This window comes from Balaenoptera physalus (genome assembly GCF_965194825.1).
Source record: "Balaenoptera physalus genome assembly, chromosome: 14".
Taxonomy (NCBI): Eukaryota; Metazoa; Chordata; class Mammalia; order Artiodactyla; family Balaenopteridae; genus Balaenoptera; species Balaenoptera physalus.
In genome coordinates, this window is record NC_138893.1 from 77,600,730 (window position 1) to 77,627,503 (window position 26,774).

The window sequence follows — 26,774 nt, forward strand, 5'->3', positions numbered from 1 at the left end:
AAAGTAAATATGCCATCGTAAATAAATATATCAATAGTCTAAGTTGCACATCAGTCTCCTGTGAGCTTTGTTTGCTTGAATAAATCCTTGAGAACTTAGAAAAATGCCAGCTGCCCTAAAAAAAGTCAAATGTGAAGGACTTCACACCAAAGAACTGCATTGATAAGGGGTCCTGTTGGGCGGCTGATCTACCTACCTACTTGTCGTCAGTGGGTTTTCCAAAACTGTGAGTTGCACATTTCCCCATCACCGAGAGGCTGCTGGGGAAGAGCCCTGCAGCTGGGGCTTTGGGATATGAAACATCACCCCAAACATCTCTGCCTTCCCTTTAAGGAGGTGGGACTTGTCACCCTCCCCCTTGAATCTGACCTGGGACTGGGACTGCTTTGACCACTGGAATGTGGAAGAAGCAACATCCTGAGACTGGCAAACTCTGGGCACTGAGGACACCTGAACACTTCCAACTCCACCTCTTGGAGATCCAGGCTGACCATGTAAAATGTCCAGGGCAGAGAGGCCACGTGGAGAAGACCCAGAGGACAAGTTACCACATGGAAATAGAAGCCGCATGGAGTAGCACCGAGGGTCCAGCCCCATCTGACAGCAAGTACATGAGAAATCCCAAAGAGACAGTAGGGGAACCAGCCAGCTGAGCCTCAGTCAACCCATGGAATTGTGAGATATCATTAAGTGATTGGTGTTTAAGCCACTAAGTTTGGGGATGGTTTTTTAGGCAGAAATAGATCATCAAAACACCGTCTAAGCCAGTTCTTCAATCCTCCTTTCAAATGAGCCTAATAACTGTTCAGTAGATAGAGTGAGTTCCAAGCTTTACTCTGTAGATCTCACTGAATTCTCTCCTTCTGTTTGAGACCTATTTAACAGGTAAGAAACTGAGACTCAAATTAGTTAAGCAACTTGCCCAACATTGCATAGTTAGAAGGAAATTGAACCAGATGCAGCCCAAATGCCGACTGCTGTGCTCTTTCCCGTTCAGCAGCCCAGCGCAGGCCTGACACTCCTCTCCCCGCCGCACTGCCTGGTCTTCATGTATGCTCAGCAATGGGCTCTGAAAGATTTCTCAGAACACACACCAAAAAAGCTGTCATCAATGCAGGGACAACTGCTCCTGATCTGTAGTCCCCATAGCTTCTAAAACAGCACTGAGCACACAGTGTGAACCCAATAAATGCCTGCTGTTTAAAACACAGATCCATTGATTACAATAAAAATAGAGCAGATTGAAAATTTTCAGAAATGTGCCCTACCCTAAGGTTTGTTTCTTGTGGGGTTTATTCTGGTCACTGTTTCTGCAGAGGCTTGTTGTAGGGAGAACTGTTTCCATGCATTTCCTAGATTAACGTAATTAAGTCTCTGATGGATGAAGTGAGTTGTTGCAAAAAATTTATTCAGCTTCCAAAATTTTCTAGAAGAGGAAACCCCAGATCACAGGCCCACCTTTCCCACACCAGCTTTGCCCTAAAGCGCATAGCCTGAGTTTGGGGTTGTGTATCCTTAGCTATTTAATTAAATTGACAAAGTCAGTTCTTTTTTCTTAATCAATGCTGTGATTATGTCAGTTACCAAAGCCTGCAATCCTTTTTCCAACTTGACAGGGTAAGAAAAAGAATAGTGCAGCCAATTCATATGGAAGCGCTTCTGTGACATATGTCCCCAAGTAGGACAGGAGACGAAAGTTCCAGTCTCCTTCTGACATGAACTTCATTTAGGGTCTGGAGTAAATCAAGACTGAAGTGCACATATTTATTAACCACTTGCTGTGGGTGAAGCACTCTGCTTGCTAAGTGCTAGAAGAAATGATAATAATTAAAAAACATCTAACGTATACATTATGTTTATCAGATTAGAAAACATTTTCTCATATCAGCTCATTCAATCCCCATAATGTTCTTGAAAAGCAGATAAACTGATCACTGTTTTGCAGAAAACTGAGGTCATAAGAGGCTATGTGGTATGTCCATGGTTACTCACCTAGTACCCAGCGGGGCCAAGACTTTTAAGAGGATATGGTGATTCTACATTTATTACCCTTTCCAGGATGTGATGAACTGGCAAATGAACAATGTATAACAGAATCAATATATGCAGATGATAAAGGAAGGAAAAGATTGTGCAGTCTGATCGTGGGGTCTGGTTAGGCTTCTGGGATTCGGGCTGGGTTTAGAAGACTAGCCTGCCCACTGAGTGTGTCTGAGAGCCGTGGGCTGAGGGGCTGAGCAGCAGGGCTCTCATGGACACTGAGACCTTCCTTCCATCTGAAGAGCAGGTTGGAAAGTCCTTGAGGCTTCGCATCCCCTGGACACTGCATCCTACAGATGAGCTGGGAGATGCTGTGATTATGCCCTTCCCACAGAGGAAGACCTGAGGCAGCAGGTCATCCAGAGCTGCACAGGTGGAGCCACCTGAGGCCCCTCCAGAATTCTGCCTCCCAAGCCATACTGCTACTTGCTGCATTTTCTTTCAGAAGCCCCAGGGCCTTAGTGATGCAGCCTTGTTAAATACATGTTCTCCTTGTCCCTGTAGAAGACTCTCCCAGGACACACTGCCTCTTATACACCCAGCCAACATGTCTAATGGGAGGGGTAATGACTGTAGAAGGGGTAAGGGCTTAAAGTCAAATCCTTTGTGGCCATTTGATAACATAGCCATAAATTCTTTGACACTCATTCCATGGAGAGTGGGGTCTATGTAATATGGGACTGAGTTGTGACTGCTTCAACCAGTAGAGAGGAAGTGATGCTAGGTGACTTGTTAGGTCAGAAGAAACCTTGCAGCTCCTGCTTTGGTCCTTAGGAATACTTGGTCTCCAACAGTCCCTCTTGGGACACTCCCTCCAGAAACCAAACATTCGTTGGGATAAGCCCAAGCTACATGCGGAGGCCACGTGTAGGTGCTCTTGGCAATAGTTCCGGCGAAACGAGCCTTCCAGATATGCCCCCAACCCAGAAGCACCTACAGTCATTGGAGTCTTTGGTGAAGTAGAGACAAGCCATCCCCCTGCCCTGTCCAAAGTCCTGTCCCACAGACTCTGTGAGCAGAATGAATGGAGGTCATTTTACAGCACTAGAAAATGATTTGGGGATGGTTTGTTACACAGCAAAAGAAAAACTGATGTCTCACCACTAGGTACTGATTGTGTGACTTTGGGAAAAATAGTTATCCTTTTTAAAGAGCCCTCTCTATATAATATTGATTTTAAAATAAAATTCGTCTTCACGTGATGTTGTCAGGAGTAAATGAGATAGAGAGTGTGGATCACTCGGCACAGTGCACATTACGGGGCCCGACGTTATGCGTGTGAGTTTCCATGTGAGGTGAAAAAGAGGCTTCAGTTTGTCCTGACAAGTGCACTGCATCTTCCCTCTCATCAGACATCCTCCCAGGGCTCAGACTACACAGGTTAGACCTTCCAAGCCCGCTTCCTCTCAGCCTCACTGCAGCTGATTGCCTCGTGGGATGAATGGACCCAGGGCAGAATGGAGGTTTTTCATGTGTGACACCCTTCTTCTCTATGGAGAGTCTGATCTTGACAACTGTGGGGAGGGGGCTCCACACGGTGGCCTTTGCTGCAGCCCACCTGGCTCCCACAGCGACTCAGTGCAGGGTGGACGCCCACATTCATTATAATGACCAAGTAGGGGGGCTTTGGTGCCTCTTCAGCCAACACTTCTCTCCACGTTGAATCCTGCATGAGTCTCATGATCAAAGTTCCAATATGTCAGGCATATATGCAAACAGAGTGTCACAGAACTGAGAAATAATTGTATGGGTCTCTTCCCTCCTGAGGGACCAGCATGAGGAAAGTCCTTTCAAGACAAGAGGAGTTTCCAAGCATCCTAGGAGGTGATAATTAACTTTCGGCCACCACAGGTCTGAGCCTATGAGAGGAGAGGGGAAGGGGAGCCCCGCTCCCTGTGTGACCAGATGGAACACTGCCACGCCCGCTCCAAGAGAACACAGCTCACAATTCTTGAATGCAGTGCTGACGCGTCCCACGCGCAAGTCTCTCACTCTTGGGAAAAAAAAAATGAAACTTTTCTAAATCAGACTGATAACTAAATCAGAGAAACTTTTTCTGCAAGACCAAAAAAAAAAAGCAAGAAACTGCAAGTAAGAAGGGCCTGAGTCTGCGTCTCCATGGTGACCGGCTCAAAGCTGGGCTCGTCCAGTGACACTGTCTTCTGCTGTAGGATCAGGGTTGGAAGGTGGGGGGTTCCTTCCAAGAGACTGCTGCTCCTCCTGGAATTACGAAGGGCTGAGACTATCAGAAAGAGGTCCAGTTGTTCCCGTGGATCCAGTTACAGCAGCTTCATTACCAGAGTCAACTTCAACTTAACAAATGTTTATTAAGCAATTACTGTGTGTTAGGCGCTGCTCTGGAAGCTGGAAACAACTGAGTGGAACAAGCGCCGACTCTCAAAGACCTTACAGTCTAGAAATGGGACAGGCTGGAAGGGGTAAAGAGGAGAGGGTCATTGCAAGTCCTTGGCCTTGGGAGGGGTCCTCAGGAATGACTGGAGTCTTAGTCCGCATTTTATTTTATTTTTTAATTTTTTTTATTTAATACAATTTTTTGAAGGTTACACTCCATTTACAGTTATTACAAAATATTGGCTCTCTTCCCCGTGTTGTATAGTACATCCTTGTAACCTACCTCACACCCAGTAGTTTGTACCTCCTCTGCCCCACCTCTATTTATTCCACATTTTAGATGAAAAGTTTCTTGGCTCTGAGTTTCTGAATTTCCACAGATCCCAGTGTAGTGACATTCTACTCATGCCTGTAGCCTACCAGTTTCAAAATACCTCGTCTACACTAGTCATTTCTTAGAGCCCTTTTCAGAAATTTTCCACATGATTAATGTTCCATTTAAAAACCTCCGCTTTGCATAGGCTTGCGGTAGATGCCACAGAGCTGTAGCTGTCAGTGGGTCACGCTGTGTGATAAATTAGCCAAAACGGAGCTCTCGAAACACTGTCACTTTCCTCCATTAATGCAAGAGCCTCGGAGAGTCCCTGCATCATTGCCGCTCCAGATTATACCGGAGATCAACAACAGGGCTCTGTGTACAGAGAATTCTGATCAGAGACCTACCGCTTGCTACCTCCATGGGTCAGCTATGTTGTTTTGGGATGTGGTGCCTCAGTGTCTCCATCTCTCAAACAAAAACATAAAAATCCCACTCCTTCCATTAAAAAATTCTCTAAAGACAACACCGTATAGCAGGGGTCCCCAACCCCCCGGGCCGCTTAGCGGTACCGGTGGCCGCACAGCAGGAGAGCGAGCGAGGCTTCATCTGCTGCTCTCCATTGCTCCCCATCGCTCGCATTACCGCCTGAACCATCCTCCATCCCCAACCTACCCCCACCCCCCGCCAGTCTGTGGAAAAATTATCTTCCACGAAACTGGTCCCTGGTGCCAAAAAGGTTGGGGACCACTGCCGTGTAGGGTTCCAAGCACCGGGCAGAAGGTAGGAAAACATAGGGGTTTCCTCCCACCCCTATTCCTACTTGGCAAGATAATTGACCTCTCTGGCCACTGTTTTCTTCTATATAAAAGGGAAGGTCTCTTACTATTCTACTCTATGAATTTATAGGTGTGGAATGTGTACCTATTTTTGAGTTGAGGTCTTGTGTATTTTTTCAAACTTGTTTTATAGGCATTGTAGTAAGTCCTTCCACTTAACACCTTAAAGAAAATTATGTTTGCAAAACATTCTGATAACATGTTTATAATTAGATGCACTTGTGAATACAATATGATCACAGCACTGAGACAAGATAATTTCTCCACTATTTCAATAATAGGAAACAATTATTTCCTATAGCACTAAAAAGTACAGTTTTATATCTCAAAATGCAAGTGCTTTAATGGACTAAAACAGATTGTTGCCCCTTGGACTCTACTACACATGTTAAATTATTATTATTCTGATTATCACACCGTGATTATAATGTATTCCATTTAGCACTGTGGATTGTATTTGCTAAGTAGTTCTAGATCATTTATTACTTATCCACTCAGTGGTTCTTACACAGCACCTGAGCAAAGGTTAAGGACAAAATGTAAGCCTTTAGTCTAAATAGATTTAATTTTCAGTATTCAAAGCTGAGCCTCAGTCTGGCTGAACAGAGTTGGCATGGCTTAATTCCTTTTGTCACAGTCCCCCTGGATAATAATTCCTTAATTGCTTCTTAGATGGAAATATTAATCATGGGGCAGCCTTTAATAAGACCAAAACTATGGTGTTCTTTATCCCCAAAGGTTAACGGGGAAAAAAAATTATTCTTCTCTTCCTTTCTTCTCTTTCCTGATACACAGCTTATGTGACACCGATCAGTTTGCCATTTGAATTCTACTTAAGCAAATGTGTCATCCTCAGAAATTCTGAGTTCCCTGAGCAAAGGAATGGTGTCTGATTTATGTCAGGATTTGCCACAGAATCTACATTCAATAAGTGAAATAGCCTGACTCTGTACAAACACAACTGATTTAAGTAAATTTGGGAAATTGCCTTAGCAATTGTGTCACTGCCTCTGTTTGATTGTGTGATAGTTGGTCAGTTTCATGGTTGGTCAGTAGGTCGTTTTGGGAAGAGAGAGAGGGGCTTAGGAAAGCTAATCACTCAATATAAATAATAATTAAACCTCAACCACGTGGTGGATTCTGTGCTCTGCACTGGCGATGTTTCCTGCACTCCAGGAACTCACAGTGTGTTGAGCAAGATAGACTTACAAAAAGATAGGGTGACAATTAACTTATCTATTAAACTATTAAACACTATATTAGAGGTAGAAACGCTGTGTTTGACCTGCAGATATTGCCCAGAATGGCTCTCTTGGTTTGACAAGTGTGTGAAGAGTGTACATTCATTGTCCCAGTGTAGTGGTGTAAGAAACCCTTTTGTGAGCCTATCCAGCCTGTAGATGCTTAAGACCTCAGGTGTGAGAAGTTTGTTCACAGAGGAGGGAAGCAAATCTACTTGCATAATTGAAGTGAAAGTAAGACGGGTACCACACACAGAGACCTTTCAGGCAGAACTACGTCACGGTTCTTGGTTAAACATGGAAAGCAGCAGTCTGATCTACTATTGAGTTTAAGTTGGAGAAAGAAGATCTGTGACAGGGTTTTGTATGTTGCAGAGATTTCATTGAAACACAGGAAACACAGTTTTGGAGAAACTGATTTAGAGAATTATCTAAATAAAACAACTAATGTGAATTGCTGGGCAGGGGTAGGTCCTATAACACAAAAGTAAGAGATCAAGGTATGAAAGGAGGCAGCTGAAAGGAAAACAAAAGACAGCCAGGAGAGAGAAAATGTGTGTATGTATGGGGGAGGGAGGGGGGGAGTATGTGTATGTATGTATGTGTTAGAATTTAATATTCAACAAATATAAGAAGGGAAGAACTTGTCAAAACTTTGTGTTGGTTATGAATTTGGGAAAAAAATTAACTTTGAGTTTCTCCTTAAACCATATACTAAATAAACTTCTAAATGAATTACAGAGCTACATATTAAGATATTAAATTCCAATTATAGAAAAATTAGACTATAAAATTGAATATAAAGAATGTAAATTTAGAAGTAATAGAAGAAATCACAAAGAATAGATCATCAGACTTCATTACATACAATTAAAGTTTCTGCATAGTAAAAGAACCCAAAATAAAAAGGCAGATGAGAAAAGAAATGCTTCTGTAAATATGTTTTTAGAAAAAACAAAGAGGTAATGATTTTATTCTGTGAAGAACAAAGGAATATCAATTTTTAAAAGGAAAATAATTAAATAGTAGATGAATGCATAAAATATTCTCAATAAGATAAAAGGTATTTTATCACTATTCCACTGCTCTTTATTTTTATTAAATAACATTTAACAATGATTACTGCCTGGAATTATGTGAAGTGTTGAACATACATTGTTCTGAGACTTTCTTCTAAAAACTACTTGATAATGGATTTAATTCCCAAGAAATGATGAAAATAAAAAATCAGATATGAAAACTGCAGGGGTGATTATTTAATCTATTTGAATATGGAACTAAAACTAAACGGTTATGGAATTTAAAGACCAGAATGCAAATGTTATAAACCTTAACCAAGTAAAAGTAATAACATTACAAACAAAAATTAAGATGTGAAGAAAATGGAGATGGGAAAAAATGAAAAGTGCTAGTTTTCTTTTTTCTGCCCTGTAGTTTAAAGAATGTAATTTTAAAAGCTTAACTCCTACCTGTTAATATTTTATAAGCTGTTTCTTCTTAATTTCAGAAGGATCTTTTGGGAAAGGAACAATGTCATGTGATAAAGAAACATGTATCTGAAATTCAGTTCTTCCTTCAGTTCTTTCTTCTGTAATATTGAAGGAAAATTAATTTTAATGTTTTTAATCTAAAGATGGCAGCTTAAGAAGAGACCTCTGCTTTTCTCTACTCTTAAGAGTTATAGGACAGGCAGACAGGACAGGGTCTTCTCACAGGCAGCAAGCTGTCAGGGCAGCCCTTTCTGAAGAACAGTCTTCAAACAAAGGAATATATGGCATGGGGAAATTTTATGTAAAGCTGGAATTTTAAATTATTGAAGTGGCTAAAATAAACCCAGTAGTTCGAGAATAAAAGTAGGAGGTGAAGGAGAGGAATAGGAAAATAAAAGGGAAGGGAAAATTAATATTTCTTTTAAAATACAAAAGGGAGAAAGCAGTAGAGAAACATAAAAGCATATCAGACCTTCCTAATTAAAACAGGGGAATAGGAGAATAAAAATATATTATATCAACTCAGCAGAAATAAAGACCGGGAAAGAGAGGAAAGAGTGAAAGTAAATAATGGTAAACTTTAAATAAAATGAACAAGAATAAAATCAAGGCTAACACATATTATCCAGAATTTCCACATCAATGAACAGCCTACTAGACTGTGTTAAAAAGAACATTTTATTCTGCGTTTTTTACAAAAAGGTACATTTTTACAAAAAGGTACATCTAGGGTAGAGTGACAAATGCTGAAAATGAGGGAGACACATAGAATACCAGCAAATGAAAATAAGCAAGCAAGCAGACAAAAAAAAAAAAAAAAAAAGCAATAGCAATAGTCTCAATATCAGGCAAATCTCAATTTAAGGTCAAAAACATTTAACAGGGTAGATGGTGTGATGATAAAAGATATAATGAATGATGGCATTATAATAGTCATATACACTTTACACCAAATAACATAGCAGCCAAATAAAATTTCCTGTAATACAATATAACTCGAGGCAAATACAATTTGAGTTTAAAATATGAATGCACTTTTAAAATTTTATAGATCAAGTTGGCAAAACATAACAAAGAATGAAGATTTAATTTAGGATATCAGCATTTATTGATTACTTGGTTGATTAACTCCATTCTTATAGGCAAGGAACTTTTATAATATAATATTGATTACATCTTTAGCCAAGGAAAAAGCTTTGTCACATTCAAATATCTACAAGCTGCAGTCTGACCATGATTCAATTGTATTAAAAATCAACAATGACCCTTTTTCCCCCTTTTATTGCCCCTCCCCTCTTCCCTCTCCCCACTGGTAACAACTAGTTTGTTCTCTATATCTGTGAGTCTGCTGCTTTTTTATTTTATTCACTAGTTTGTTGTGTTTTTCAGATTCCACATATAAGTGATATCATACAGTATTTGTCTTTTTCTCTCTGACTTATTTCACTTAGCATAATGCCCTTCGAGTCCATCCATGTTGCTGCAAATGGCAGGACTTCATTCTTTTTTATGGCTGAGAAGAATTCCATTGTGTGTGTGTGTGTGTGTGTGTGTGTGTGTATCTTTATCCATTCAACTGTTGATGGACACATAGGTTGCTTCCATACCTTGGCAGTTGTAAATAGTGCTGCTGTGAACATTGAAGTGCAGATATCTTTTTGAAATATTGCTTTTGTTTTTTTCAGATATATGCCCAAGGGTGGAATTGCTGGGTCATATGATAGTTCTATTTTTAGTTTTTTGAGAAACCTCCATGCTGTTTTCCACAATGGCTGCACCAATTTACATTCCCACCAAAAGTGTACGAGGATTCCCTTTTCTCCACATCCTCACCAACATTTGTTATTTGTGTTCTTTTTGATGATAGCCATTCTGCTAGGTATAAGGTGATATCTCATTGTGATTTTTGATTTGCATTTCCCTGATGATTAGCAATATTGAGCATCTTTTCATGTTCCTGTTGGGTTATTATGGATTATATGAAATCAGGTGTGTGAAACTTTTGAAAATTGTAATGCACTATAGAATTTAAAGAATCATTCATTCAATAAAAAAAGTCAAAAAAATCACCAATGAAAATATTAAAAAATAGAGTTCTTAAAAATTAAGAAAGTCAGGCTAAATTAAAAAGGAAATCCAAATCAAAATTACAAATTATTTTTAAAAGAATGCAAAGAAGAACAGAACTCAATTGAACTGATGTGAGAGACAGTATTGTTTGATGCTGAGACAGACAGCCTGGAGCTGTGTGATTCTGGAAACACTACTTAACCTCTCTGTGCCTCAGGGTTCTCACCACTGCAAAATAGTGATAATAACAGCACTGCCCCAGAGGGATGTGGTGAAGATTGAATAAGAATGCACATAAAACACCTAGAAGTCGGGCACATAATAAGGGTTCTTGAATGGTTTGTATCTAGTTGTCTTTATTCCTTCCTCTACTTACCTTCTTCCCTCATTCCTCTCCTTCCTCATTTTTTAAATTCTCTAAATGTGTTTCTATTACCTTTGTAATAAAAAATACGCTAAAATGTCTACTGGAGCTATTTCATGGCAAATGACATTATTAATGAAAGTCAAAGGAAAAAGACTTCAACTGAATAAGAAATATAATCATTCCTTAGGTCAGCATATTCTGATATTCATCCTCCTTTCTGCTGGTGGAGGTGTGTCTGAGTGGGGAGAGGGTGCAACTCAACACAGAACTATTTGATTTTGCCTATTGTAGACAGAAAAAATGACCCAGTTTCTGAGAAGGCTGTCTACTGGGACCTACCATAATTTCTACGAGGAGAGCTACAGTCTCCTTTGTCTCAGGGAGAGATGTAGCAGGATGGAAAACAAAGATGTAAGACTTACAGCCTTTTATTTCCAAAAGTCTAATTTCAAAAGAAGGAAGAGAAGATACTGGTGTAGACTTTTCCCCAAACCTCTTGTGACCACCCCCAAACAGGAAACAGAGTCTGCAGAAGATGAACAGTGAGAGAGAAAGAAAGAGAGTGAGGGAGAACATGATCTGTGGGTCCCAAGACAGGAAGCATCCAGGCAGCATGTTCAGCAACTGAAAAGATCCCAAAAAGAATTGTCTTGGGGCACACCAAGGCAGGGGCCAGAGTGGGCAGTGCCCAAGAGGACCCTATGCCCCAAGGGGCACATAGGTGTACGGCAGAGTGCAGGATCCAGAGGCCATGCCAAATGGAAAGGTCAGTACCCAGCAGTACCTGACCTCTAAGGACAGGGCATGTGAGGACCAGGTGGGCACTCATTACCGGCCATTGGTCCTATGGAAGCCCTGGGATTTTGACACTATCTTGAGTGTCAGGAAATTCCAGGGAAGAGTGATATCAAAGCTTCCCAGTGGCCCAGCAGAACGAAGGCTCAAAATAAAAATTAATTTGGAAAATAAAGTATCGCTAATACTTTCTTGCACACCTGAGTTTATAGTGAAACTTATACCTGCCACATTACTCTTCCCTGCGTTCAAGGCAAACCCTTTGCCAAATCGTGGACCCATGTGACATGCTACCTAGTCCTGATGTGAACTCTCCTCTGGGGTCCACAATCAGCACTTCCTCAACAGGGATAATGGCTGGGTGGAAAAGGTGGGGCTTTCTCTCTAGCGTGTTTTGCAGCCCCTTCTAGGAGACAGACCTTGGAGGTTTATGATCGGTTTTGTTGCTCTGTGCTGTAATGTAAGACCACCTCTGAGATCCTTCCATTTTCCTCCCCTTCCCTTCTCCCACTTTATAGATGAGGAAATTAAGGATGAGCATAGAAATAACACCCCCAGGCCACACAGCTAGATAGAGTGGAGCTGTAGTTGCCCAGTGGGGCTCATGAATGGAGAGTCTTCTCTCTTCCCAGGGCAAGGCAAGATGTTCCTTCTCACATCCCTGGGAACTCAGCCTGCCTCACCCTCCCAGGAGCTGAGGTCACCAGCCCACAACACACCCTGGACTGCTGCATGGAACACTGCCCCGAAGACATGACTCCAAGCCCTTAATATGTTCAGGTTTTACTGCTGGTCCCCTGAGAGTAACCTGTTTGTTGCATTAAGCACAGCTCATGAGATGCAATCACAAAGAACCTTTCTCTCTCTCTCTTTTCTGTAAACTATCATATCCTCTGAGCTGTCCTAGGGCTTGAAATATAGATTGTACTCAATATATTTTCATTGACACTGATTCTATTGATTTGTAATTATTACATTAACATGATAACGCAATAATTAGATTCACAATAGCATCTACAATTTGTTATACAAAGCACTTTGTGTATGTCACCTCTAACACAATGACCTTCTACAGGCATCATCACAGATGCTATACAGATGAGAAAACCAAGACCCAAGGTTGCACAGCAAGCAGGATTTTGAATCCACACTCTGTCTGAAAGCAAATCAAGACCTCACTGTGTAAAATGGTGATAGCTTTCCCCTCACTAAAATCGTCTAATGCCCTTTAAATTTGCTCCGTGGGATTAGTTTTTTTCATCTGCCCCTAGGATTAATTTCCAGGACTTCCCTAGTTATTTCTGGTTATTATAAAGTCCTGTAGTCATTTGAAGTCACAAAGCTCAGTCTTGACTATGAAATTAGAAGGTCTGACTCTGTGTAATAATCAACACTTCAATCTTAATTTGAAAATAAGATTTACCCGCTTCCTCGGCTAGGGTTTCCCACAGTTACAAAGCTTCTGTCTTCCTGCTCAACTCTTTTACCACTTGTTACCTGCTGTTTCTTCTAACTTTTTAACATTTTGAATATGGAAACTTCCAAGCTCACACAAATGTCAGAGTAGTATGATCAATCCATTACTCACCTTCAACAATTATCACCTCACCATCCCATGGCCAATCTTGTTGCAACTATAGCCCCACCCACCATATTCTGGCAGATGTGACAGCCCCACCCCCAGTGTTGGCCAATGGAGAAGCTTAAGGGAGGAGGAAAAGGTCTTACCTGAGTATCAGGTAAGCTCTTTTGTATTCTCTGGGCCTGGCAAATGTTTGAAGCAGATATTTTCTTTTTTTCTTTTTTTTTTTAAATTAATTAATTAATTTATTTATGGCTGTGTTGGGTCTTCATTTCTGTGTGAGGGCTTTCTCTAGTTGCGGCGAGCGGGGGCCACTCTTCATCGCGGTGCGCCGGCCTTTCACTGTCGCGGCCTCTCTTGTTGCGGAGCACAGGCTCCAGACGCCCAGGCTCAGTAGTTGTGGCTCACGGGCCTAGTTTCTCCGCGACATGTGGGATCTTCCCTGACCAGGGCTCGAACCCGTGTCCCCTGCATTGGCAGGCAGATTCTCAACCACTGCGCCACCAGGGAAGCCTGATATTTTCTTTAATGGGGGAGATTTGGTGGATTCTCTAGAGAGTCCTGTAGGTATCTCCCCTGCTGCTCCCTGGATGTGAACAGACACATCTCTGTTTTGGTGAGTGGCTTAACCAGGAATCCAGTGGTCCATCCATCTCTAGGGATTTTTTCTGCTGAGGTCTCATCAGCTCTGCAGGCAACCCTATTACACGGGAATGAAGATGACCCGGACCATCTCCCTCATCGCAGAGACTTCATCTGCTCAGTGGAAAACACTCAGGCCGCCCTTGCCCTAATAAATTCCGGAAGCACAGGCAAGTGTCAGCCTGATCACCTCTCCTTCAGCTGGTCCATCCTGCTGCAAGCTTCTCTCCCATCCTTTAGGTTTTTCAGTGGGACTCTTACTAAGGTCACAGAGTAGTGCCATAGAAGTACCTCTTGTTATTCTTCATGTGAGGAACATAAATCAGTGTTGCTCAGAGTGTGGTCCTGGCAAACTAGATACAGAGTTTGTGCTGGATTGTAAATCAATGCACTGCTTCCTTCATCAAGAAAGTCTTGCTATTTAAAAAAAATGTCAGCCAAACTAACAATCGAGGATAGCAATGTACTCGATTTACTTTCTGGTTCAAGTTCCTTATGTCATTATAGACTGCGAACAAACGGCTCATGGACTGGCTTGAACAGTTCTTGGCCATTTACTTTGGAATTTATCCACAGTGGAAGCATTGGAATAAAGCATTTGTTGTTCCTGCCAAAATCTGTTCCTCAATCAAAACTGAGGCAGGAAGAATCCTGTTAACAATCCTGAGGTATATAAGAAAAGATCAAGGACTTGGACCTACACAGATAAATTACAAAGATCCAGATTCTAGAAAGATTTCATAGGGTTGGTTCCTGGTCTTGAGCTCCTGTTCCTCTGAGGTGGTCACTTGCAAATCCTGTGAAGTCATCTATTTCCAGTTTACAGCTAAAACAGACCACACAGCCACATCCCTGGTTCTTACCTCTTCAGAGCGAGCGGGCCTGATTTCCAGCCTCAAGTGCTGTCTGCAGCCTTTCTCTCACCTAAGAGGCTACTTTGCTCTTCCAGCACAACAACAAATGACTGAGGGCTTCATATACAGATATTCTGTCTCACACTCTCCTGAAGGAGATCACTGTGAGATGCACATCCTGCAGTGGTGCTCAGAGTTTCCCAGTAAGGCACAGGCAAGCATTCACCACATCCTGAGAGCTCTTCAAAGGGAAGATCCTTTCAGCTGCAACTTCTGGAAGGAAGCTCGCCAAGGACCCTGTGATGCTGGCGCAGCTTGGCAACTAGGAAGCTCTGAGAGGAACATCGCGGGCAAGGTGTTGCCTTTGCTTGCCTGCCCTGTATCTATTCCATCAACTTGAAGGGCGCACTACAGGCAGAGGACCATCAGAAGCCAGACTGGGAGAGGTCTGTCCCTCGGGCCATCATCTTTCTGAAAGGATTCGAAGTGGACAGTTAGAAACTGCTTACCCAGCTCTTCCTGGACCACCCACTTGGGCTTCCTATAATCCATGATCCAGATCATTCACTGCTGACCAACAGTTCCAAAGAGCATCGGAATTCTGGCTCTCACACCCCGCCTTGCTGAGGCGATGAGTCACTCCACGGTGCGGGGACTGACCACGCTCTTCTACCCTCTGCTGAGTCTGGTCTCCCCCTCAATGTGCCTGCCAGGTGCCGGGGGCTCCTGAGTGTCCTACTCAGGTGGGCAGCACAAGATTCAAGCGCTGTGTGCAAAGACGACGAGGCAGAGGCCATGAGTTAGAAAACTCATGATCTAGTGGGGAGACTGGTGAGAAGACAATCACAGGCAAATGTGGTTTCAAGGTTTCATGTCAGAACTTTGACTCTGCAAGAAGGGACAGACCTCAGAAAATAAAACATAAAATGAAGCTAGGTGAGTTAGCTTGGGAAAACCATTTCTTCTTTCTGAGCTTTCCATTTTCTCACCTTGAAAATTCAAACTCTAGTCTTCTTCGGGGCAGGGGGTGGTGGGGTTTGAGGACTTAGTGAGCTGAGTTGTGAAAACATTTTGTAAAATGCAGAGTATGATAAAATGAAAGGAGTGGCGTGATGTTTGAATAAATGATATGCTCATATTCTATCATTCTCATTACATGTTAATGGTTATACTAATTATATAAAATTATCCTAACATTATATATTAAATTCATCACAAACCATGTCCAATCTCTCAGTAAATCCTGCCAGTGATGACTTTGAAATATATCCAGAATCCCTCCATTTCTCGCCACTCCTGCTGGACATCCCTGGCCTCTCTGGTCCAAGCCTCCAGCCACGGCCTCCTCACTCTTTCCTCCCGCTGCCCAACATCAACCTTTTATCAACAGGCAGTTTTTTAAATTGTGGTAAAATAGTAGATGGTTCTTCCTAAACATAAGTCAACCGTGTCACTCTGCTATGGGAACCCCAGTGATGTCCCCCAAGTCCTAGCAGGGCCGCCGGGTCCTGTATCACTGGTCCCTGCCCCACTGTGACTACATCTCCCAGCTCTCTGCCCTCTGCTCCCTCCGCTGCAGCACATTCATGCCTCAGAGTGCTTGAACTCGAATCTGCTGCCTGGAATGCTTTCCTCCAGAGAGCTAAGAGCTCACACACCTTTACCTCCTTCAGGATTCTTCTCAAACACCAGAGGCACTGCCCAAGCCCTGGTGTGAAAAGCATATTGCCAGCAGCACCCTGCTCCACATCCTGTACCCGTGCCCTCCTTCATTTTTCTCCATTGCACTTACACCGTCCCACATGTTAGGTATCCGTCCGTTTTCCTAGAGCCTGCCTCCCCAACTAGACTGTCATCTCCTCGAAGGCATAGAAGTCTCTTTTGTTCACCTGAAGGGTGAGTGGTCCACAGCAGTTACCTAATACATGGTTGTGTGAATGAGTGCATGAACGACTGAATGACAAATTGATCAGTCAATCAAGTAGCCCACAATATACTCTCCATACCCCACAGAGTGTTTAGAACAGTCATAGGGGAAAATGGATACCGTGCACTTTGTAAAGTGAGGCTGATTCAGGCAGAAGCGCTGGAATGACCCAGGGAATCTCAGTACACAGTCTTACAGTGTGTCAGAAATAACTTCACCCAAACTGGAACCTTTATTCTTCTTCGCCTAGATGCTTAGACCTTGGCCTTCATTTTTTTTTCAAGCATCCTGAATGGCCGAGCTCCACGGTCCCTTCTGCTCCCACAAGGACTCCGCAACAGCAGGAATGCAGCTCCCCACCTCTCTGCTCTATTTATACTCCTTGATGCCTCTGTATGAAAGTTAAAGTCCTCAGAAGCTGAGAGAGGCACAAATGTGCAGATATCACTATTCATTTTTCCCCACTGGGACGGACGAGGCTGCCAAGTTGTATGGCTACAAAGCAGCCGAAATGGCCTGGCAGGGGTCCCAGTCCCCTCCACCACCCCCGCAACCCCCACACACACACGGTTCTTCTCTGATCCCCACCTCCCACCACCGAAACCTACAAGACCCCTGTTTCTCCCTCCTGTGCTGTGGACCTTCCAGACCCAGAAGCCATCACAGCTGCGGTAACGAGCCCAGCAGTTGGTTTCTGCCATTTTTATGTTTAGGCCCAAAGAGAAAATGAAAGCAAATGAAATTCAGGCCACTGCTGTTGATCTCCAGTCATTTCTGAATATTGCTACAGCAACCAACCGGGCCTTTGCAGCCACTCCATCCTTCCTCCCCACACCCTCCTCCACCTGACTGTGTGGCCCAGGAGCCAGGCCATCCAGACGGCATCAGCACAGTGTCCTGTCATGAAAAGGCTTCTGTCCAAGGCTTTGGAGGAAAGAACCACCCAGGATCCAGGGCCAGGCAATCAGCTCTGTCCATGTGGCCCATTCCCTGACAGGCCAGCCCCACAGCCAGGCTGGGTCCTAAGATGACACACAGAGGGAGGCTGAGCAAGGAACCGATTGCTGTTAAACACTGTTGAAAATACAGGGAGAAGGAAAGGAAAGAGACCTGCAACATCTCAAGAGGTTTTACAGCCTGGATTTCCCCTGCTTCCGTCTGAGGAACTGGAAGACTTCAGCAGCCCACGTCATGCAGTCAGGGAGATGTGATTTTGGTGGCTCCGCCCCCTTCCCCTCCAGGCTTTTCAGGGACCCCGTGTGTCCCCACCCCCCGCTCCATCCCACCAGGGACCTGGCTTCCTGCTCAGTCCAGCGCTATCATTTTCTTTCCCTGTGATGCATCCCAGAAGGAATGGAGTTAAAATGCATGTGCTTGAAAAGCTGCTCAACATCACTAATTATTAGAGAAATGCAAATCAAAACTACAAAGAGGTATCACCTCACACCAGTTAGAATGGGCATCGTCAGAAAATCTACAAACAACAAATGCTGGAGAGGGTGCGGAGAAAAGGGAACCCTCTTGCACTGTTGGTGGGAATGTGAATTGATACAGCCACTATGGAGAACAGTATGGAGGTTCCTTAAAAAACTAAAAATAGAACTACCACATGACCCAGCAATCCCAGTACTGGGCATATATCCAGAGAAAACCATAATTTGAAAAGACCCATGCACCCCAATGTTCATTGTAGCACTATTTACAATAGCCAGGTCATGGAAGCAACCTAAATGCCCATTGACAGACAAATGGATAAAGAAGATGTGGTACATATATACAATGGAATATTACTCAGCCATAAAAAGGAACGAAATTGGGTCATTTGTAGAGATGTGGATGGATCTAGATACTGTCATACAGAGTGAAGGAAGTCAGAAAGAGAAAAACAAATATTGTATATTAACGCATATATGTGGAACCTAGAAAAATGGTACAGATGAACCGCTTTGCAGGGCAGAAGTTGAGACACAGATGTAGAGAACAAACGTATGGACACCAAGGGGGGAAAGCGGTGGGGGTGGGTGGTGGTGGTGTGATGAATTGGGAGATTGGGATTGACATGTATACACTAATATGTATAAAATAGATAACTAATAAGAACCTGCTGTATAAAAAAATAAAATTCAGGAGAAAAAAATAAAATGCATGTGCTGAGTTACAGGTGACAGTAACATACGGGCCTGGGGTGGGGAGGGGGCGCTCAAAGCTCAGCTCAGGTCAGCTCTGGGGACTGCGGGGCCTGGAGCCTCAGCCCCTCACACGGCCTGCAGTCTAATAGCAGTTGCAATCATGAGAACAGTGCCCATCCCTTCCAGCACACGTGGGTACAGTGGGTATTGACTAATACCCAGTCCTGTGTGAGCACAAGATGCTTAAACAGCAAAACCCTCAACTGCTGCTGGAGTGCATGGTGGACGGCGCAAAGAACTTTATGGGGAATGTCTTCTAGGCAATAGGTAGCAAGTTCAGAGCTGTTCTATTTCCACCCAAATCAGAGTAGTCTGTAAAGCCCTTCACACGCCAGCAGCACAGGGAGTGGGAGGTGTTTGTAATACGCAACCACTGTGGCCATTCATGGCTGAGTGTGAAGTCTCCTGCAGTGTCCTGATCTCTGCAGCAGAAAATAGCCACAGATGCAGCTGGGCCTGCAGCGATGCAATTCGTGAAAATGCACAGCAACGGGGTCCCAGTGGCAGCCTGGTGCTGGCCCACTACCAAGTTCTCTCCACCCCTTTTACTTCTCTCCTCAGATCCCTCTAGTCGTGAGGTAAATCCTTCTCTCTCGCGTGTTTTGTCCGAGATGCTCTCCTTGTCTGCTTCCAATCTCCCCGCCTCTTTGAGGCTTAGACCTTGAGAAATAAAACCATGAAGACTTCTGGCTATTTCTGCTTTCAGTTCTCCCTCACCCTTGCAGATCAGAGTCCAAGCATCCACTTAGCTGGAAGAAGGAGGAAAAAGAAACTGGGTTACTATAGGTTCTGCCACTAATCATTCTCATCATCACTGAGCTGATCCCAGGTTCTCCAGTTCATACCCCACAGGAGCAGAGAACTGCCATGTTCCCTCCCGAATGCGTATGTGTCCTTAAGGCCAGAGACGATGTAGTTTGAGGTACGATGCAAATATAACATGTACTTGGTGATAAAAATTAATGCTTATTGAATAGTTCTAAGTACTGTAAGTATGAATAGTTATAACTGTTCCAGGTGCATTGCATGCATTGCTCAGTTCATCCTCATAGCATCTTGTAAGGGAAGCACTATTATTCTTATTTTAGAAAGAAGTCGAGACACAGAGAAGGCAAGTGACTTTTGCAAAGTCACACAGCTTGGAATTGGTGGAATCATAACTCAAATTCAGGCAGGCTGAGAGCAGAGCCTCTGGCTCTTCACCACGAGGTTTTACCATCAGGCCCCATCCTGCCCCACCCTGTCTGAGAAACACTCCAGATGCCGTGGGACTAAGATAATAATGCAGAGGTGAGGCAGTGCCTTCCTTCCCAGCCCTTCCCAGCTGCCTGCCCCTCTGGACCCTCAGTGGGCCAGTGAGAGTCCGGTGACTACAGGGATGAAGGAGAGGAAGACCAGGGCTGGGGCTCAGCTGAGTTACACAGGCACAGACACGGCTGGTTGGTTGAATTTTTATAATACTTCCAAGCTGGCAGAAAGTCAGTGCCCAGCCCCTTCCCTGAGAACTGCTCCTCTCCCCACCACTCAGGATCTAGGAATTAAGGGGTAACCCCTGGCCTGGTGTGGGACCTCTAGACGGCACCCACTCGTCAGGCTGCTGGGGCCCAGAGAGGCTGTTCCAGATTATCCTATCAGCCCCACCTTGGCCCACCACTCTTCCTGAGTCAAGTGTTAGGGATGACAAAGGAGACTGAAGCCCTCAGTGGCCTCCTGAGTGCCCAGCTGAACCTCTTTGCCTGCCCTGGCCATGTGCGGCCTGACTGCTGACCAGCTTCGGTCTCTGGTTCCTGGTTTTTCCCAGCCCAGGCTGGTTGGCCAGGTTCCCAGGGGCATGGCTCCTGCCAGCCCTTCCCTTGAAGCTGAGCTCTATTCCTGTTTCTCAGGCGTGGATCCAGATGGGTGCCTCAGTCTGCTTCTGGCACCCCAGCTACAAGCTGCAGCTCTCAAACCTGCCCCCTCCCCCTCCCTCTCCCTCTCCCACCAACTCTTCTGCCCTAAGTCTTGGTGGCATGGATAGCAGGTCCCTCTTGGGAAGGGGAGTGGGCACCCCTGTGGCCCTCCAGTCACTAGTGTGGACTGTCCCACTCCCCACTCCCTGCTAGCAGCTGTTTTTTCACCCGGTTAAATCCAGTTCAGCATTATTGGGAAGCCCCTGTGTGTCGGGTGTTAGTGTTACATGACCTAGTTGAGAAAATTGTCCTGTGCTCAACTGATGGTAGTAACTGCTTAGCTATAATAACTGTGCGTCTGACACTGTCCCTAAGTGCTTTAAGTTTATTAAACTTAATCCTCATGTTAAACTCATGAGATAAGAACTGTTACTAAAGAGGACTCTGAGGCACAGAGAAGTTAAGAAACTTCCCCAGGTCACACAGCAAGTCATGGAAGTGTCTGGATTTGAATCTAGCATCTGCAGCTGCAATTGCCATGCTGTGGCTGACGTTCAATAGCAAAAAGGGATAAGTACCAGGACAGGAAAGACCTAAGTTCTCCCCAGTCCTTTAGACAGATGAATTCAAATCCAAATGGGCATATTTAGGAAAATGCTTAAAATTGATTGGTTTATCCCAAGACTTCTCACATCTCAAGGGTAGCTTCAGAGCAAATGGAATTGGCCAGCTGCTGGATGAGGAGCCAAGGTGTTCAGGGAGAATGTTCCTTTCTTGGTTACTAGGGAGCCTTTCACCCTGTTTCAGAGAGAGCTCCAGGCTGCTGGAGGAAAGCAGAGCATTCTGGTTAGCCCTGGAGCAGTGCCCGCTGGCCACCCCTGCCAGCAAACCCAGGGGCCGCACAGAACTTTTCCTTCTCTCCAGCGAGCCCACAGGTAGAGGCCAGATTCTCTGGGTGATCACAGATACCCTCTTCCTCATGCCCCAGGAGAGGGAGCCAGGACAGCACCCTCACGGTGCAGTGGCAGTTCCCGGGGGACCTGCAGTTTGGGAACCCCTCCCGCAGACAGAGCCAGCTCCCTTCAGATAGCCGGCTAGATGGCGCCACCTGCTGGAGAAATGGAAAGTCTTCTCTCTGGCCACAGCATCAGCGAGCCCTGCTTCCTGTGGCCCCTTGCCCTGGTCCCTGCTTACCTCCTCCACCCCTGACCCTGGCCAGAGAGAAGCCTTCAACAGAAAGCTCGTGCCAGGAACACAGGTGTCCACCTCTGGATCTTCCACTGGGTCAATCAGCACACTGTGCATTTCTGTATCTGCCCTGCTTTCTTCTTTCTGCTTCTCAGGGCTCTGACCGTCCTCCCAGACCATCCTCACCGTCACTCCGTGATGAGGGACTCTAACTCCTTAAACTCCTTGAACCTCAGTTTCCTCGTTTATTACGATGCAGGACTGTTGTGAACAAGATAGTGCATCTGTTCCAGGCACTCAGCAAGGTTGGAGGGGGGACCAGTGATTGTCACACATCTACCGAAATGAAGCCATGTGCTGAACATACGTCATGGCAGGCCAGTGACAAATGGGAAACGTATGTGGGTAGATATTCTTAGGTCCTCAAATATTACTGGACGATACCATTTCCTCTGTAAAATGTCTACAGAAGAACAGAGCCCTTTTGAGATAAGGGTTCTGGACTGTTCATTAACTTAACTACCTATGGGCTTGCAGGGTGCAAGTCTCAAATCGTAGCCCCAGCAAGATAATAAATTACTAATAACACTGGAACCATAGAGGTTATACCTGGAACACTTAAGTTCTACTATTTCACTTAATAAACGTTATTTTTCTTCCTTTACTAGTTTGCTCCTTGTTCCCTATAAGCTTAGTCTTTTCCATCTGTTAAGGGCTGAACTGTGTCTCCCTCTTCCACCCCCCCCCAAAAAATCATATGTTGAAGCCCTAACCCCCACTATCTTAGAATGTGACCGTATTTAGCGATAATTACCTCTGTAAAGGCCCTAAGTTAAAATTAGGGTGGGTCCTAGTTCAATCTGACTGGTGTCCTCATAAGAAGAGAGAATTTGAAAACACAAAAAGAAGCCACAGACTGAAAACAATTTTTCAAAACAAAGAGCTTGTATTTAAATTAGTTAAAGAACTCTTATAGCTTAATTTTTTAAAAAAGGAAAAAAACCTAATAAAAAATGGACAAAAGTTTGGGACAGACATTTCCCAAAAGAAGATATACAGGTGGCCAATAGCACATGAAAAGATGCTCAACATCGCTAGTCCCCAGAGAAGTGCTAATTAAAACCAGAATGTGATACTGCTACACACGCACTAGAATGACTGAAGACATCAAGAACAAGTGTTGGTGAGGTGGCGAGGATGCGGAGCAAGGGGAACTCTCGCCTACATTGCCGGTGGGAATGCAAAATGTTACAGCCAGCTTGCAAAACGATACGGCAGTATTTTATAATGTTAAATATTCATTTACCATACTGTCCAGCAATTCTATCCCTAGGTATTCACCTTAGAAAAATTAAAATATATGTCCCCATGAAAACATGTATGTGAATAATTACAGCATTATTCATAAAGGCCCAAAACTGGAAACAACATAAGTAATATAGACATACCATGGAATACTACAGAACATTGAAAAGAAACAAAATATTAAGACATGCGACAACATAAATGAAACTCAAAACCATTATGCTAAATAAAAGAAGTCAAACAGAAAAGACTATGTACTAAATGATTCCATGCGTGACATTCTAGAAGAGGCAACACTATAGTGACAGAAAGCAGATCAATGGCTGCCTGGGGCTGGGGTAGAGGAAGGGGATCAAGAAAAAATGGGCACAAGGAACATTTTTAGGGTAAAGGGACAGGGGTTTTTTTTTGGATTTTTATTTATCTATTATTTTACCTCTTTTATAAACATCTTTATTACATGTATTTTAAATTGAAATATATTTAATGTATAGCCTTGTATAAATTTAAGGTGTACCACATGTTAATTTGATACATTTATACATTGTGATATGATTGCCACTGTAGTGATAATTAGCACCTCCAACACATTACATAATTATCCTTTCTTTTTATTGGTTGGAATCATTAAATTCTCATCTCTTAGCAAGTTTTATGATTATAATACAATATTGTTGTCTATATTCACTACACTGTGCATTTGATCTCTAGGTCTTATTTATTACTTATTGCAAGTTTGTACCCTTAAACAACCTCTTTCCTAAACACCCGCCTGAAGGATTTTTAAATTAATATTTTTAATCTTGAGATTTTAAACAAGGGGAAAGTGAATAAAAAATCGATTCCATTATATGTATCACATGCCTACAAAGGGTACAAAGAAATTAATAAACAGAGGCTACCTATGGGAAGGGGGGCTGGAGGAGATGATATATTTTTATATATACCCTTTAAAAATCTTTCACATTAGAAACTTTTGAATGTATTTCCTAAAGACAAAATAAGCTTTAAAATAAGCTTACCTTTTTTTATAAAAAAGGGGGGAGAATATGTAAAATTTAATTGTAACTGGAATCACGGGTGTACAAAGAATGCCACATGACACCTTGTTCTGATTCCGTAAAATCTACTTATTTAGAACACTTTTAGAATAGAAACATCCTTCAGTATATAGTAGCCTTCAATGTAACATTACTAAGAAAACAGAATCAAGGAGCGCTGAAGCTGAATATTCTATCATGAGCAGGCAGTGTTAGGTACAGCGAGAGCCTGCCTCTCCTCTCTGAGCTCTCAGCACGCTTTTCATGCCCTCTTTCACTCAGCTCCAGCCACAGTGGCCTTCTCCCCGTTCCTCAGTCCAGCCTCAGGGCCCTTACTTTGGATGTAAAGGGACTATTGTTAATGTTGATTAGGATGGAAGTAACAGGATTGTGTATACTTAGCAAGATTCATTAAAGTGTATTTTTGAAATGGGTGAATATTATTATATACAACTATAACTATTTCCATAATAAACAAAAAGAGGACAAAAAAAGAGAGACACCAGGAGTGCATGCACAGAGAAAAGACAGTGTAAGGACACAGCAAGAAGGCAGCCATCTGCAAGCCAAGGAGAGAGACCTCAGGAGAAATCAAACCTGCTGACACCTTGATTTTGGACTTCTTCACCTCCAGAACTGCGAGACAATAGATTTCTGTTGATTAAGCCACCCAGGCTGTGGTGTTTTGCTATGGCAGCCCTAGCAGACTAAGACACCACCTTAGTACAATAAAGACAGCAGCTGCTCCGGGAGATAGGACTTCCATCCACGTGGAGATCAGCCAGGAGGCAGGACTCAGGCTGGGATGGACTCCCACTTACAGCCAGGCAGGGCCTGAGTACACTGGGCAGCCTGGCAGGACCGGCCCAAGGGCCCTGGAGGATGCCGGCCTGGATTTCTGCTTCTCTCTGTCCTTACTAGAGAGTCTCCGATTCCCCCTGCAGAGGAAACGACTTATAAACCACAGTGCCCCGCTTTGGGGGTTACAGCAGGGCAGGGTCACCCCTCTGCGGGGCTTTAAAGAGAGGCTGAATTTTATGGCTGTGTGAGATGTTTACAACAAAAACATTTGTGTCTCAAACTGCTCTTAGGTTGATGAACTAAATTTCCTCTAAAGCTGAAAAGTACCCATCCATCTGCTTGATGGTGACTTCCCCAGAGGCAAAGAGAGCAGAGGCTTGGGCAGCTGGAATGGGGTTGGGCTGGGAAGGTGATGACAAGTCAAGCCAAGACTGAAGTGGTACTGTGGACGTCCCTCTACAGGCAAAGCAACTGTATATTTGATCAGAATATAGTAAAAAAAAAAAAAAGTTAAAAATTGTCTCTGATTTGTGAATTCATTTGTATGAAAAGTTTACAAAGATTTATAAAATCAATAACAGTTAATTACACATTCAAAACATTTTATATTGAACATAGTATGTCATGAAAGCATACAAAAATCATTTTAAAACTTTTATCAATTAAATCAAGAGTGTCAGGTCTCAGCTTGAGCCTAAGCTGGATCCGGATCTGTTCAAAAGAAGCTGGTGAACAAGGACTGGGGGCTTCCCGCTCAGCGAAGGGGAAATGGACCAGGACAGGCTTGACCCCGGATCAGAGAGAACGGTCCAGGGATGTGGGAGGAGTGACCACACAGATGTTGCAGAATCCGCCCACAGGCCAGTCCCAGAAACTTGCTGGCTCCTAAAGGGAACAAAAATCAAATCAAAAAGCAGCCTTTCCCTTAAAAATGCTGAAGACCCAGGCGTGGGCAGCACCTGCCTTGGTCCCGAGGTGGGTTAGACCCCAAGCATTAATGGATTTGTTTTCTGTGTACTTCCTTCCTTTCCCCCAGTTACCCTGGGGGCACCCCAAGATAAAACAAAGACTCTGAGAGACAGACACTGATCTTGGTAAAAGAGAGCAAATCTCCAACGTGTTTTTCCCAAACCAGGAGCTTTGATTTTGCTCCCTGAATTTCATTTAAGAGTAAGGCTGGAGAGAAGGAAGGGAGAGGCTGATGGAGACAAGGACAGAGGAGAAATGTGGGTAGGAAGCAACATGGGAAGGAAATGAAAGACCAGCAAGCAAAAGCTCCAGGAGCCAACTGAAAGGGCCCCGGCACAAGCTGTCCTCCAAGGCGACTCCCTCACCAGCCCATCCTGTGGACAGCAGCCCTGGACTCCTGTAAACCCCTGTGCTGTGGGCCTTGGGCAAAGCTGGTGGGGAGCGCGAAGAACAAACCTGGGCATGACCATCATGGAATATTCCTATGGTCCAGGGCAATGGGGGGCACAGTCCTGGTGTGACAATATTGTCTAGTGCCTGGTAGCCAAAAGGACAGGGAAGCACCCATCCCATCTTGCCACAAGGCACTGCAGCGCTGGCTGGCGTCACGAGGCCTTCAGAGCCCTAAGCATGGTATCTGGCAGAAGTGGACAGCCCCCAGGGGGACATGCCGGTTCCTGATGAGAGCTGGAGGGAGCAGAGAAGCAGAAAGGTCTGGCAGAAGCAGCTGCACAGCCGAAAATGGCCAGGAGCAGAACCAACCGTTCGTGAGCACTCTGGAACTCCAGGAGCGGCTGCATCAAGGAGGGAGGGCCCAGGCCCTGGCTGAGCAGGTAGGGCAGGTACCCTGAAATCAGATGACTCAGGTTAGTGTAACC

At 44.0% G+C, this 26,774-nt stretch overlaps 1 protein-coding gene across 1 annotated transcript in view; it reads right to left on the reverse strand.

Moving 5' to 3' along the window:
• SH2D4B (SH2 domain containing 4B) overlaps positions 1-26,774 on the reverse strand; it is a 159,308-nt gene that overhangs the window by 21,877 nt on the left and 110,657 nt on the right. The window contains exon 9 of the transcript XR_014253612.1: positions 1-25,812. This exon is cut by the window's left edge and continues 21,877 nt beyond it. The gene's annotated coding sequence lies outside the window, so the exon portion shown is untranslated. The remainder of the gene's footprint in view (positions 25,813-26,774) is intronic.